Source organism: Myotis davidii, unplaced genomic scaffold (assembly GCF_000327345.1).
Source record: "Myotis davidii unplaced genomic scaffold, ASM32734v1 scaffold185, whole genome shotgun sequence".
Classification (NCBI taxonomy): Eukaryota; Metazoa; Chordata; class Mammalia; order Chiroptera; family Vespertilionidae; genus Myotis; species Myotis davidii.
This window is the reverse complement of record NW_006297811.1, coordinates 4218002-4233487: the sequence shown is the minus strand read 5'-3', so window position 1 is coordinate 4233487 and position 15486 is coordinate 4218002.

Genomic DNA, 15486 nt, shown 5'->3' with positions numbered 1-15486 from the left:
AAGAATACCCAAACTCCTTGCATCTTCCTGACTTCCATTACTCTACTCTACGTCTGACTCAAGGGGTAGAAATACTTCTTGAGGCCTGACACATTGTCAATCATACACCAAGTCTTCATCACAGCTAGATTTTCACATTTCCTCATGTCATGAGTATTGCAAGAGGAAGATAAGGAAGAAAATCGAGCACATCTAGTTAGCTGTCAAATTCCTTTCTGCTATTTCTGAGAACACTGTATTGTGAACATAGAGTAGTTTCTGTGTTGTCCTATAAATCCATGAATGGCAACATGCCATAGTGGTTTAAAAAAACAAACACATAGGTTTGGGAATCACACAGGAACCGGCTCAAAGTCTAGGCATTGAGATGTGTGATCTTCAGCAACTCACATCATGTCCATAAGTCCCGGGTCTCCTATCTGTAAAATAGACATAATAATACCTAATTCACAGCATTATTGTAAGTAATAGAGAGAGCATGTACCAGCATATAGAGTTTGTACTTAAAAGTCACTCAAAAATAATACATTTTTAAATTCTTTATTGTTTAAAGTATTACATATAGTATTACAAATGTCTCCTTTTTCCCATTGACCTCTCCCAGGCCACCCTCAACCCCCAGCACATGCCCTCACCCCCCTAGTGTCTGTGTCCATTGGTTATGCTTATATGCATGCATACAAGCCCTTTTATTGATCTCTTACCCCCACTCTCGTCCCCTGCCTTCCCTCTAAAGTTTGACAGTCTATCTGTTCGATGCTTCTCTGTCTCTGGATCTATTTTTGTTCATCAGTTTATGTTGTTCATTATATTCCACAAATGAGTGAGATCATGTGATATTTATCTTTCTCTTTTTCAAAAAATAATATTTATTATGGTTCCCTCAAAATAGTGTGAATAGTTTAGGTGTTCCCTGGCATCCTCTCTCCACTCAGAGGAGAGCTGGGGAGGGTGTGGGCTAACCTGAGCTCCCACTGCAATCAAAGCAGCTCTGCTTCCATTTGTCCTGCTCCTATGACATTTCTTCTAAACAAAATGTCTCTTCGGTTAAAACAAATTTTAAAGTCATAACTGAACAATCCAATGACTTGCAAAGACTGGGAAAGCAATAAACATGTGGGGGCTTTCTTATTTGCAAAACAGCCTATCCATTCATCCTGGTGATGTCTTCTCACAGCCCTTTACCCACCAAGGAAAGAACAGCTCCCTTCTTTCCCAATTCCCATGCAGCTGTTAAGCCCAGAGCCCATAAACCAGTTACTCCATCATTTTATTTATTATATTTGATATTTTAAATGTATCTTTTCTAGAAATTTGGGTAAAGAGGGAAAATATTTTAGGATTCCTCATCTCACCATCCAGGCATAATCAATATAATGGCTTTTTAATAGGGATTCATGCATAAATTTCGGGTTTATTTTTTTTAACTGAGCTGTGCTTGGACATCTTATATAATTTTTTATTCTGCTGTTTTTAAATAGTATCATAAATTTCTATATTCTCTTTTAAATGATGGTGTAATATTTCATCAAACAGGTGCCCTATTGTTCACTTAGCCTTTTCCCTATAGAAGAACATTGAGATTCCTTCTAACTTGACTTTTTAAAATTTTATATGTATTGTTGGCACTGTTACAGATGTCCCCCATTCCCTCCCCTCTTTGCCCACCTCCACCCAGCTTCAGCTTCCACCCCCTCCCCTGACCTTCCCCACACTATTGTCTGTGCCCATGGGCTATGCATATATGTTCCAAAGAACATATCATCTCTTCAGATTACTTTAAACAGTTTCTCCCACCCCTCTCCCCACTGACCTCCCTCAACCTGTTCCAATGCTCCATGTATCTTGTTCTATTTTGTTCGTCAGCATCTTATGTTGTAAATAGCATTATGATGAATATCACTGCACATGGAGCATTTTACTTAGAGTGATTTATTATATATAAGCTCATAAAAGTGAAACCACTGGATCAAATAGTATGAACCATTTAAAAATATCAATATACATTGCTTTTTAAAAGGCTTATCCTGTGCCTGCTTCTTGCCCTCACTATTGGTAGCCCATAACATTACCTTTTCTTATGATTAGCAAGTATAACCCAAAGGAATAGAAAAAAACACAAGCTATCTTCAGATTTTGCTTTCATTTGTAATAATACCAACCTTTACAAGCTAAAATAGAAAACAAATAAAAGTAGATCTGAATGTGAAAACATTATTGGGAATTTAATTCTAGCTTCTCCAGGTAAAAAGCTAATAAAGATATATCTATGACTTAAAGTATATTAAGTGGTTCAAGGAAAATGACTACATTACATTACATGACTGCAAGCAAATGCTTTATAACCTCTTGCCACTTTTCTGCACTGCAGCCTGATTAAAAAAAAAATTGGCTTATACAATTGAATACTCATAAGATTAATGTGCAATGACATTCACTTTGATCCAAAGATTACACTTTCAAGGTTACATCTATAAAGCCATGAAGGAGTTCTGCTGTTTGCACTGCAACATACGAGCTCCCTGAAATAAAAACTGAAAAGTAAGTGTAAAAGAATCTTGTTACATTATTGTTTATTTCTAATGGAATGTAGATAATTTCTACTTTTTTCCATAACAAAGACTTGAGACTAGTAGACCATTAATTGTCATTAAAAAATAATAAAATTGCCTTTCACTCTAGAATCCTCCTCCCACAATGAGAATACTCAAACAAATCAGAACTTTTTTTACTCAAAATAGTCAGGTAGGGGAAGAGCTATACAATAAACAAAACATGTATAAGAGCAGTCCTAAGCTTCCTGCCCAAATAGTGAGGAAGATGGTACCAGACATGAACAATAGTCAAAATCTCAGCCACTGGGGCCAACAATTTTCAGCGACCTATCAAGGATAATTCCTCTTAAATCATTTAACTTAAATCAAATCTATGCTGTGCAGTATCTTTGAGACCAGGGTTGGTGGGATAGGTGATGATATTATGCAAATATCTATTGGATATTTTTAACTCTAAACAGATTAAGAATTTCCACAATTCTAAATTAAGTTGGAAAATGTGGAAGGTCGGAAAGCATCAAATAGTTTTCATATCCCCCATGTTTGTTCATAGTACAGATTAGTACAATTTGTACCCTGTCCCCAATCTCAAGTAAGTCAATAGTTTCCAATTTTGTCCCCCAAAACTTTTAAGTCAATCAAACAGCAAAATACAGTCATCATCCATCTTCTTTTAAAGGAACCGAAGAAAATGAAATATCCTGAAGGTAGGCCATCAAGGGGAAAGAGACAAAAAAAAGAAAGAACTTGGGGTCATTTACAACCTGAATGATCAGACTTAGAAAGACTGAGAGGGAAGACCAAGCTCAGCTTTCTCTTACATTCTCCTTTCTCTTTCTCTGATTATTGATTACTCAGGAATCTTGTTCAATAGGTTCTATCCCATTTAAAGAAACATGGATGTTATAAAAGACTAGTGGCCTGGCGTACAGATTTGTGCACATTGAAAGGAAATTAATTAGAAGAAATATTTTAATATCACTATTCACCCTTTCTCTATAATAGAAGTGTCAACCAAATTCATGATCGACAATGACAGATCGAAATACACGCGTGCAATTGGCACCAGCGAGAGCTTTATGTGTATTGCGCATGCGTGAGTCAATATAGCCATATATATGGAATAAACTTGCTTAATTAGACCTACTTTCTGATTTAGCTCAACTTTTTCCAGCCCAGTGAAGCACCCCAACTTGTCTTTCAGGTAATTGTCAGCAACAGGGCAGTAAATATCAACACAAAGCACATTATTTTTGTAGATCACGCAGGGAGAACAAAGGGTAAAATATTTAGCAGTGTTTGACTATATTCTGCGCAGTGAGAAAACCTGCAGTCATTTTCTGTTGCTATGTAAAGTCATTACCCAGCGCCCACGACTGGGCTGGGCTGGGCTGAGATGTGGGCTGCATTTTGCACCATGGGATCTCGGCAGTGTTGGCTGCAATTTGGTGGGCTGTCGCTCCGGGGTGGTGGCAGGGCCTGTGTCCCATTTGGGGGAAGCCAAGTATTGCCTTGTCAGCACCAGGTCCTCAATACCATTTCTTTGTAAATGGCCAGTGCATATCACGGAACCTCCAGCATTGAGCATCTGCCCCCTGGTGATCAGTGCGCATCATAGCAATTAGTCGGACGGTCAAAGAGACACTTAGCATATTAGCCTTTTATATACATACTTTCCTGAAAACTACATGTGAAATGAGCTCAGTCACCATTGCAGTGGTTCAGTCTTTAATTCATAGATTATAATCACCTGGGGAGCCTTTAATTTGTGCATTATAATCACCTTTTGAAAACAATGTTTATGATGCCAATTAAATCAGAATCTCTGGGAGTAGGTCACTGACATTAAGTAACAACAGCATAAGATCCTGATTGGTCACAGTGGTCACAATTGTTTATGTCCAGATCACATTTTTTAGGACTGGACTAAAAAATGTATTTGTGTCTAGCTGGTGTTGCTCAGTGGTTGAGCATCGACTTATGAACCAGGAGGTTGCAGTCAGGTCACATGCTCAGGTTGTGGGCTCGATTCCTAATAGGGGACATGCAGGAGGCAGCCGATTAATGATTCTCTCTCATCAATGATATTTTTATCTCTCTCTCCCTTTCCCTTCCTCTCTGAAATCAGTAAAAAATATATATTTTTTTAAAAAATAAAAAAATGTATTTGTAAAATCATAGAGATTTTAAGATGGAAAAGGAACTTAGAGGAAAATTAATTTCATTGCCTAATTTTAAGGGTTAGAAGTTCAACTTTTCTTTGATATGCAGATTGTAATGACTTTTGAATCACTCAGGCAGTTTGAAGTTTAATTTACCAAATCAGGTATATAAAGGTATCTCTTTCTCTAGGTATTTTTGGGAATCCTCAGCTAATGCACACACCTTCTTTAACACTGTTCACACTCTCTCCAAGTCACTTTCTACCACAGCCAGGCAGTTCCATGCTGCTTGTCCTGCTCCTCCTACAGGTCACTCATTGCCAAATCCCTTCCAAATACCCCTATTTTGTTTTCTTTTTAATCCCCGCTCCCAAATACAACCTATTTGTTTATTTTCTCCACCTAAAACTTCAACACAATTTTGGTGATGATTTGGGCTTAAAGGAAAAGCAGCAACGAGAAAGAATCCTATACCGGCTGCTTGAGAGGAGCCCAGCATTTCCCTACTGAGCCCCTTCCTTCCCTCTCTTCCTTCGCCCAAATGCCTTGTGTCATCTCATGGTGTAGGAGAATCACCTGGTTCTCAGTCATCGTCCCCTGTCCACACTGGCTGGTGATCATAGTCTGGGTCATTTTTCCTCACCGTCCAAGCCCTTTCACCTGGGCTGTAAGGTCCCTTTAGTTCTGCCAGGCCTTGCTCATGCACTTCTGTGCCTTTTTCCACGCTTTCCAGCACTTGGGGGCTATGGCAGACTGGGGATGGCCCCCAGCCCTCAGTGTCTAGACCAGTGGTTCTCAACCTTCCTAATGCCACGACCCTTTAATACAGTTCCTCATGTTGTGGTGACCCCCAATTTCATTGTTACAAATTGAACCTAATTAAAGCATAGTGACTAATCACAAAAACAATATGTAATTATATATGTGTTTTCCGATGGTCTTAGGCGACCCCTGTGAAAGGTTCGTGCGACCCCCAAAGGGGTTGCGACCCACAGGTTGAGAACCGCTGGTCTAGACACTTTAGGCAGCACCTCATTCTGCTGGTACCTTGTGGGGATTGCTAGAGCCTTATTTTTTTTTCAAAGCCACATCCAGAAATCAAGCAACTTTCCCTCTGACCTCAGATCACTGAGTTTACATAGAATTGTCCAAGGGCTGGAGGAGGAGAAGGAGGGCACAGGGAACAGACCAACAGTTCATTCTTCATCTCCAGTTTATCTCTCCCCTCTTATCAGCCCATTACTCTAGAACAAATTTAGACCAAGAATCTGATTCTGAAATTATCATACATTCTTCCCAAGTACGTTGTTTATAACATAAACTTTGACTGTTGCAGCTCAAAAACATTTTTCTTCTACTTATGGGATGAGTTGTTCAAAAGGCTATTTAGAAACTCAAGTGCCTGTTTTCTTTTTTCTCTTGTATGCCTGCTATACCAGTTTTACCCTGATGGAAGTGTGCCAAAGCCCAAGCCACCCATAAATGATGGGGAGAGTAGAGGGAAATTACCAGGAAAAAAGTCTCCTTGGTTAGAATCAACACATCTTTCAATACCTTGGAAAGGGTGCAAGTTCTCTGCAAAAGAAAAGGACAGGAAGTTGAGAGACCCAGAAAGATGGGAGAGCACAGAGGACAATGTAAAGGATCAGGAAATATCAGGAGAGAGGTAATTTTTGGTAACTGGTCCTTGAAAAGAGATACTTGGGAGGGGCAGAGACTATCTCATAAGGATGTTCAGGTGAAATAAATACAGTAGTGTACTCTCTCCTCCTATCTCCCAGGAACTCTTCAATACTAAATTCTTTATAGTGAATGCAAGCACTGTTCTGAGGCTGGTGTTAGGAGGACAATGAAATAGTAATAAGTTATACTTAGAAACAAAATTGCCCTAAAGGAAAACAATCTGCAGCCATGCCACTCTGCACAGACTGTTGATTTTCATTTACTAAGGGAGAAGATAAGTTCATTGGAAGCACAACATCTCCAACAGCTCCCTCCATGGCCCATTACATTCAAATCTCCTTGATCTTAAAGAATAAATCCACCCAAACTAGGCCAACCTTAAAGGGAAATTTATTGGAAGAATAATAAAGGTATTTATGTCACAGAACTCAAGAGTAGGCAGAACAGCTGGGTCTCATGAGAACTGGAATCAGGATCTGGAAAATCAGAACCCCAAGTAATTTTCTCTATTTGTCCAAGACCACATGGTCTCTTGACTCTTCTTCCTGTGCATGGAGACATATGGGAGCATGATGGATTTGGAGGACACCAGAGTGCCATTTAACTTGAAGGCCAGGTGCTAGTTGTGGAGTAGACTAGACATGGGGTTGGAGAAATGGCAAGACCCACACATTGCAGGCACCCAATCAATATATATAGAATGAATATATGATAATGACTTTTGTTCTGGCAGTGTTGTAGATATTTAAGTGGAAATTACCAGTAGGAAGCTGATTGATAAATTTGGAGCTCAAAAGAAATATGTGGCTGGCAACAGAGATTTGCATTGCCAGCTTAAAGTAGTAATTTAAACATCGAGTGAATAAATCACCCAGGGAGACTGTGCAAAGAAAAGAAAAAAAGAAGCTAAGGACAAATGTCTGGGGAGACACTGGCATGGAAGCGGTGAGCAAAGAAAGAAAAGCTTGAGAAGGAGAATGTGCAAGGACTAATCAGAACAGTAGGAGGAAAACTAAGAGCTAGTAGCATTGCACAAAAAACAGCAGATGGGTCAAAGAGGGAGTGGAGAAAGGAGGCAAAGGCTGTCCTGAAATTAGTGTTGATAATGAAGAGGCTCTATGACTGCTCTTGATGAGATTTGGTTCCAGAAGTGGGCGGGGCAGAGATCAGGATGTGCTCGCTTGAGGAGTGAATGGACCATGAGTATGTAGAGAGTGGGTAAGACTACTCCTAAGTAGATGCTCTACTTGCTGTTTTCACAGGTCTAGCTCATCTAATCATCACAGCAATCATATTAATCAAGGATCATTATCCCCCTGCCAAGAGGGTGGTAAACACCTGTTGGGATGGATAGGCGCTGAGAAGGGTGGGGGGAAGGTTAGGAAAGAGGGGTTCTATAATACTATCAACAATTAAAAGAAAGATATTATCTCTATTTTATAAATTCAAAACAAGAAACTCAAAAAACTTTTTCAAAAATTTCATTTCTGACAGTATATCACACACATATTCTTTTTTAAAAAATATATATTTTATTGCTTTTTTTACAGAGAGGAAGGGAGAGGAATAGAGAGTTAGAAATATCGATGAGAGAGAAACATCGATCAGCTGCCTCGAGCACACTCCCTATTGGGTATGTGCCCGCAACCTAGATACATTCCCTTGACTGGAATCGAAACTGGGACCCTTCAGTCCACAGGCCAAAGCTCTATCCACTGAGCCAAACCAGTTAGGGCTATCAGACACATCTTCTGAAACATGCCTTCATGTGGCCAAACAACTAAAAGTGTTCATTTTATTGTTTTAGCATCATATGTTAACTATAAATATTTTAGTATGTTTAATATTAGCATTTTTGAATTCCCAAGATTACGTAACTAAGAGACATTGCCTATATTCAAACTGCAATCTGTCAGACCTGAAATTCACATTCTTTTTTAGTTAGTTGCTTTTGGAGGAATTTTTTTAAAACTGAAATACTACAAATAACAATTTAAAATGCCAGAAAATGTCAGGTTTTTCTTCTCTGGGTGTATTCCATGCCATTTTTCAAGTGTTGAAATCAAAACTGAATACTGTTACACTTGCTCTGAATGGTTGCAGAGCTACTGTAAGTATTTTTCCCTAGCATCTTCTGGAGAATTAAAGTTAGCCAATTCCTTGATGTTCAAGGCCTCGTAACTATAAAATTGTGCCTTCAGTTACATTGCAAGTTGAAATGAAATTCAGCTCACTTCACTCCCTGACAGTCCATACTCTCAAATCTTCTCTGCATCTTCACAATTAGAACAGACCTTAAGCTTCCATAGGAATCCCAGAAAATTTCAGTTTGGATCAAGCTCAAGATTTGAGGGGTCTTGTGCTAATTAAAAGCTTTGTAAATGAGTATGGAGAGGAGATAACCCCTGACCGTGCCCACAGTGCTAAGAAAGATGCTAGTAACGATACAACAGTCACCCAAAGCCTTGTCCATGGCTACCTGCAAATACTCCAACTCTAATTAATCCAGAACCTGCCTGGTCATGCACTAGTTAGGGAGAGTGGTTCTGGGACTTGCCAGAGATAAAATGTAAGAGAGAAAAATAAATAAATGGAAATTTTCTTTGTTGTGTTTGTGAATAATAACATCCCACTATTTTCCTCTCCATCCAAGCGTGAAGAATGAATGTCAAGAATTCCACACCTGATTAAGGCAAAGCATAGCATGGGGTTATACTCTGAAACAGACTAATGTCCTGCAGAGCTCTATAGTAAAGCATTTTACAAACTCCCCACCATGTGTTTACAGAAAGAATATGATGTTGGGCATGACCATGAAATTTTCACATCCTGTGTAGGTAGCAATCACTAGCATCAGTAAGATTGAAATAGGTGTGCTATCTGATTTTTCCACTGAAGAGACTGAATTTGTCAATTCATTTCATATTTAGAAACATAATTTAAACTACATGTACAATACAAACTGTTGGAAAATACACATTGAAATAGAAAAATATATCAAATAAAAGTGAATATTTTGTGCTGGTAAAATAATAGATTCTCTTTAGTTTCTCATTTATATATCTGTATCTTGCATACGTTAAACAATAAACACGTTATTTTTACAAGAATTGCAAAGTAAATGTTTTTTTCCCAGTCATTAGTTTTTCATGTTTCATGAAACACTTTTTATGTTTCACAGTCATTATTTACATCCACAGGCTAGCGATAGGGCCCCAAGGGGTCAGACAATGTTTATGACTTGAAGATCAGAACAGGAACTAATGAAAGTTCCAGAAGACAGACCTTGGATTAGTATAAGGCTAACATTTCTGCTAAGTAAAGCTTTTCATCAACAGTAAGATCTACTGGAGGAAGTAATAAAACCCAGCATTTTTCTCATTGCTTCCTCTCAGACAGACAGAGGACGGAGAGGCTGTGCCCAGGTGCCTACTGAGACAGAGCCCGCTGCAGGGCCTTGCAACCAGCAAGAGATGCCAATCGCACATTAATAAAGAATTAGTGGCAGACATTTCGCACAGAATAAAAAAGAAAATAGCTCTTGATAATAATACAATTCATTTAAATTATTATTTACATGAACGTTTAACATATACAGATTAGAGACAGAATTTTGGTCAATAGTAGAAAGAATATGGAACATGAGAGAAACAGTCCTGCCCAAATGCCTGTGACAAGAGTGATGGGGAGTAAAAGATCAGTAAAGTCTAGACGAGTGGTTCTCAACCTTCCTAATGCCGCGACCCTTTAATACAGTTCCTCATGTTGTGGTGACCCCCAATTTCATTGTTACAAATTGAACATAATTAAAGCATAGTGGTTAATCACAAAACAATATGTTATTATATATGTGTGTTCCCATGGTCTTAGGCGAGCCCTGTGAAAGGGTCGTTCAACCCTCAAAGGGGTCGCGACCCACAGGTTGAGAACCGCTGGTCTAGACTATAAAACAGAAGAAATCCATCCTAGGTTACAGCAGAGTTAGCCTGGGTAAGTTTTTCTATTAATTTTTTAGTGGGGCTAAAGTGGAAATTACTACCACAATCCTAATGTGTGGTTGATCAATTTAAAGTCTACTGAAGCAAAAGCTTTATTAAGACATAAAACTTTTGGTCCTAGTTAAGGATGTAGTCATTGAGAAACCTTTTTCATTGTTTTCAAATGCTCAAGAATCGTTCAGGGAAGTTCAGTAAGTACAGGTAGATCAAGATTCTGATGAACACACCAGAAAAAAAACAACAAACAGAACATGAAGCAATAATGCTTTGCAAATCTTAATTTCTGACTCAGTGCACATGTTAGAATCAATTTAACAGAGTATCAATCACATTGTCCAAAACTCCAGGAAGAACATTTTTTAGACTATGACTAAAGAAAGTTATTCCAAAAAAAGAAAGAAAACACATTTCCAGGTGAATTACTGTGTGATCTTGGCATTCCTTTACCAAAGAGAAATCAACAATCCATTTAATTACAGTGTTAAACAATCACTGATTCCTATGGTCCCTGGGGCACTGAAAGCTCTGTTTACAAACTTAATGCAAATATGTAATTGATTGAAACATTTGCCTGTAGGGCTAACATGTAATAACTTAACTGGGGTTCTGCATAGTGAAGCCCCAGTTATTTTCCCACATACAACAGAGCTGGTATTGGCCCTGAAAGCAAAAAAGAAAAGAAAAAGAAAAAAAGTTTTACAATATCCCAGTTCTTTCCAATTACCTAAGTAGATGTTCTGAAAAATCTCAGAAAATTTCAAAATAAAATGAATTTTAAACCAATTTATTTTGTAAAAATAAAAACATACCTTCTAAGTTTTAAGGAAACTGGCAATCACACCAAAGGTTCACAGTTCTAGAAATATGAAACTCTCTTTTTTAAAAGTTTGGCACCATGGAAGTTTAATTTACCTTGTGCCATATGTGTGATAGAATTTTTAACAGGTAAGCACTCACTGCAGGCAGCCAACCTCTCTGGAGCAAATGGACCCAGCATCACTGAGAGCGTCCAGACCACTGTGATGGACTGCACAGTGTCAGCAGCAGGTAATGGGTGACCACCAGAATGATGCAGCCTCAGCCCCAGATGCATAATAGCATTTAAGAACACCAGTCATGTTTTCCCCCCCTCATATTCTCTCTGACTTACCACTTGTTCGTGTGTGTGTGTGTGTGTGTGTGTGTGTGTGTGTGTGTGTTTAAACTCAACTGACTTCTCCAGAAATAAGTACTCAGAATCATTAACATCAAATTAGAGAATAAAGATTGAGCCAGATTCTACAAAGGAGACACCTTGCCACTTTTTTTCCTCAAGATTTTTTGGTTGGAGATGGGCTAGTGAGAGAAGAGAGGATGAAACACTTCTTTCAAGTTCAAGGGCCCCCAGCCTTTGATCCTCCTAGACCAAGGTTTAACGAGGGTCCAAGAACACTTTCTAAATGTCGGAAGATTTGGCATGTTTACATGCACATATTTCCTAGGGCGAAAGTATAAGGTTAATTAGACTCTCAAAAAGGTTCATAACCCAAAAATATTAATAACTAGTGCAATGTGTAGCCTCGTCGGTGAACTTCAGGTTTGCAAGGTGTGATCCTGTTTAATGCGGAAGACTACTTAAAAACAAACCAAACATGAGCTTGTGTCAAATGTGACCCAGATGCTGGTCCCAGAAGGATGTGCTCACCTGTACGTCACATGTATTTCAGATGTAATAAAGGTTTTGTAGTGAGATCAGAGGCAACTCTATGACCAAATATCTTATTTTTTAGTACAGGATATACATCATAGCAGTAGCCTGATACCCAGAGGAATTCTCCAACAAAACGCCTTTCAAAAGAGTAGAGCCACAGCTCTGAGAAGGGCAGAGCAATTCCATTTACCCAGCTATCACGTGGGTAGAAAATACTTTCCAGTTGGCCTGCCTCATGCAACTCAAGGGTCATCAGAAGTGCTGTTTGATCACTCCATCGGGCAGAGTAGAAAGAACAGAAGGTTTGCATGGTGTAGAACAAGGTTCAAATTTCAGCTCAGCCTCTTTCTGAATGTGTGAACATAGCTTAAAATTTCCATTTCCTCATCTTCATAAGTCTCCTAATATCATTCTTGTCAGATTGCCTGACATCTTCAATAATAAATAATTTTCATTAGTACTTTCCTCATAAATAGCCTCTCTACCTACTCTGCATTGAATTGAGAAAATAGCCACCCCAAAGAGAGCCCTAGAAATGAAAAGAGTGCTCTGAGCCAATAGGTTTCCATCTGATCATTTATTAAAAGACAATGGAAAGGCAGAAAAAGAGGGGAGAAAATAATGCTTCTAGTGCCATGGTTCAGAGGCATTTCTGAGCTACATCCATTTGGGAGTTAACATCATTGTGAGTTGAAAGAAAAATTCATTTTGATTTATAAACACCGGACTAACAAATGCAATTATAAAAATAGTATTGACTCGACTATTACTACTTTTATTAATGAAATCAGGATTCTTGGGCCAGCCTGAGGGGGAGGCAAGTGGGGGGCAGATCTCAATACTGCTTTCTTCAGTCCCACCCAAGTATATAGGTGGGAGGTAGGCTCTTACCCCCCCCCCCCCCTTTATCTGCAGTGGTTTAGAAAGGCCTGGGATATTAAAGAATAGTTGTCTCTTATAATATTCATCCATTCCAAAAAATTATTAAGCAGTTACTGTATGTGAGACACTATTATAGATATTTGTGAATATAGCAAAGATCCTTGCCCTTGTGGAGCATATATTCTAACAGAGGGAGACAATAAATAAAAGACCTATAAATGAGTAAAGTACATTAAAATGTGACCAGTGCTATGGAAAAAAAGAAAAAGTAGATCATGGTAGGAAGGATCAGGAGTGCCAGTGTGGGTTTGGGTTGGGTTGCAATTTTAAGCAGGATGGTCATGAAGACCTCTTTCAGAAGGTCACACTTGAGCAAAGACAAGTGACTTTTTGGGGAGGGGGGAGCCCTTCTAAGCAGGAAAAACAGATAGTGCAAAGACCTTAAGATGACAGCATGCCTGGTCTCAAGGAAGAGCGAGGAGGTCAGCGTGCCTGCAGCAGAGAGAGCAAAGGGAAAGCTATAGGAGACAGGATCTGAGAAGTAAGTAAGAGGGGTACAGCCGGCAGGACCTTGCAGCCCACTGGAAGGGATTTGGCTTTCACTCTACACTTGCAACTCAGATGGCATCGCTGCAGATCTTTGTAGCACAGATGGGTGCAATTTACTCTGGACAATCAATGATGACCTGGCTGCTCTTGAAGGAGGGCCTCACTGAGCACAGCAGGAAGTACAGAAAAATACAGCTCCTTGTAGACCATGGCTAGTTTACACAAGGCCAGCGAAGTGATATCTGGCTCCTGCACTACTCTTGCCCAAAGTATCCACCCAGGTTCAGACCCTGTAAACATTTGGCCTTTCCAGGCTCTCATTTCTTTCCTTCTCTCCATCCAGAGAATCCTTTCTAACCTCAGGGATTGGAAAAGGAGGGGAACAAGGCTCTTTCTCATGAGGATTTTCTTCTCCCTCAATTTTTATGCATTGAAGTCTCTTCCCTTCCTCCTCTAGATATAGACTTTTTTAAACTCAGAAAGCAAAATAGTGACTTTCCCCCTGATTTCTATGTGTCACTGCATCCCCAAAGAGACGAAGGCAATCAATGCAGCACGCTTGGCTACAGAGGGAAAGGGAAGAGCCACGGGGTAAAAAGATATATCAATAGCAAAAACACACTGATTGATATTTTTACAATACTCTCTCACAATATTTGTTTTAGACAAATCATTTGTTCAACAAAATATTTATTGAACACTTTCCATGAGCCAACATATGTGCTAAGAGTGAAGGGACAGCTATAAATAGAAGGTAATCCCTGACATCTAGGACCACACAAATTAGAGGGAAAGGAAGAGGGGTAACAGTAAATTACAGCAACGTGAACAGTAATCATGTAGCACAGAGCACACATGGACAGAAGTTAGTCTCATGAAGACAGTATACAGTAGGGTGCACTGATGGCCTAGTTTTCCCCACTTCAGGCAACTGCTACTGCTGGTCAGTTGACTGAAGAAAAAGTGAAGAGATTTGAGAAAGAGTCCCTTATAACCAAAATACAAAAGTGCTAGATTTTCAGCACTGAAGTGTGGAATATCACATTTCACAGGGACTCAGGTCTGTGATGTGAGCAAATCCTCCTCATGTGCTAAATGGAGACTAGAAAAAAATTTGTTCATGAAACCCTTTCAACACATATTTATTCAGTGCAAAATATGCTTCTAAAGTGAAGAAAAAAATCTAGTAGGAGTTAAAAAGTCAGTTAAGATTTTCGGTGGGAATATATATATCTGTATATATAAAAGCCTAAGCGACCTTTACAACCGAATGACAGGAACCAGTCGCTATGATGTGCACTGACCAGCAGGGGGCATATGCTCTATGTAGGAGCTGCCCCCTGGTGGTCAGTGCACTCCAACAGTGGAAGCAAAGCCAGGCTCATGGCTGGCAAGCGCAGCTGCAGCAGTGGGCACCTCTCCCGCCTCCACGGGAGCACTACCAGGAGGCCTGCCGCTCTGGCACTGCTATATCCCTCGGGAGGGATGTCGGCCGAAACCCTGCAGTCCAACATCCCCTGAGGGGTCCAGGCTGAGGGACCTCACCCATGCACGAATCCGTGCACCAGGCCTCTAGTATATATACTACATGCATGCAGGACACTTAAAACTCATAGTCAGAAGAATGTCAGCACCCCAGTCAGTTCTTCTCAATTCGAGTCACCATCCTCTCACAGGTCCAGTTTCTGTGCATATACAGTTCACCTCACACATTTTGTTGTTGTTAATCCTCACCTGAGGATAATTTTTCCATTGATTTTTTATTTATGTATTTTTAAACATATTCCATTGATTTTTTACAGAGAGGAAGGGAGAGGGATAGAGAGTTTACCAAATAACTCCTTTGGAAAGTTTTAGCTCTCTCCCCTCATAGCTGCCTTCTCTACTTGGCAGCCCAGAACTGGCTGTATGATGCTGCAGCTCTCTGCCTTTTTCGAATGACTTCCCACTTAGTGGCTAATAAATCT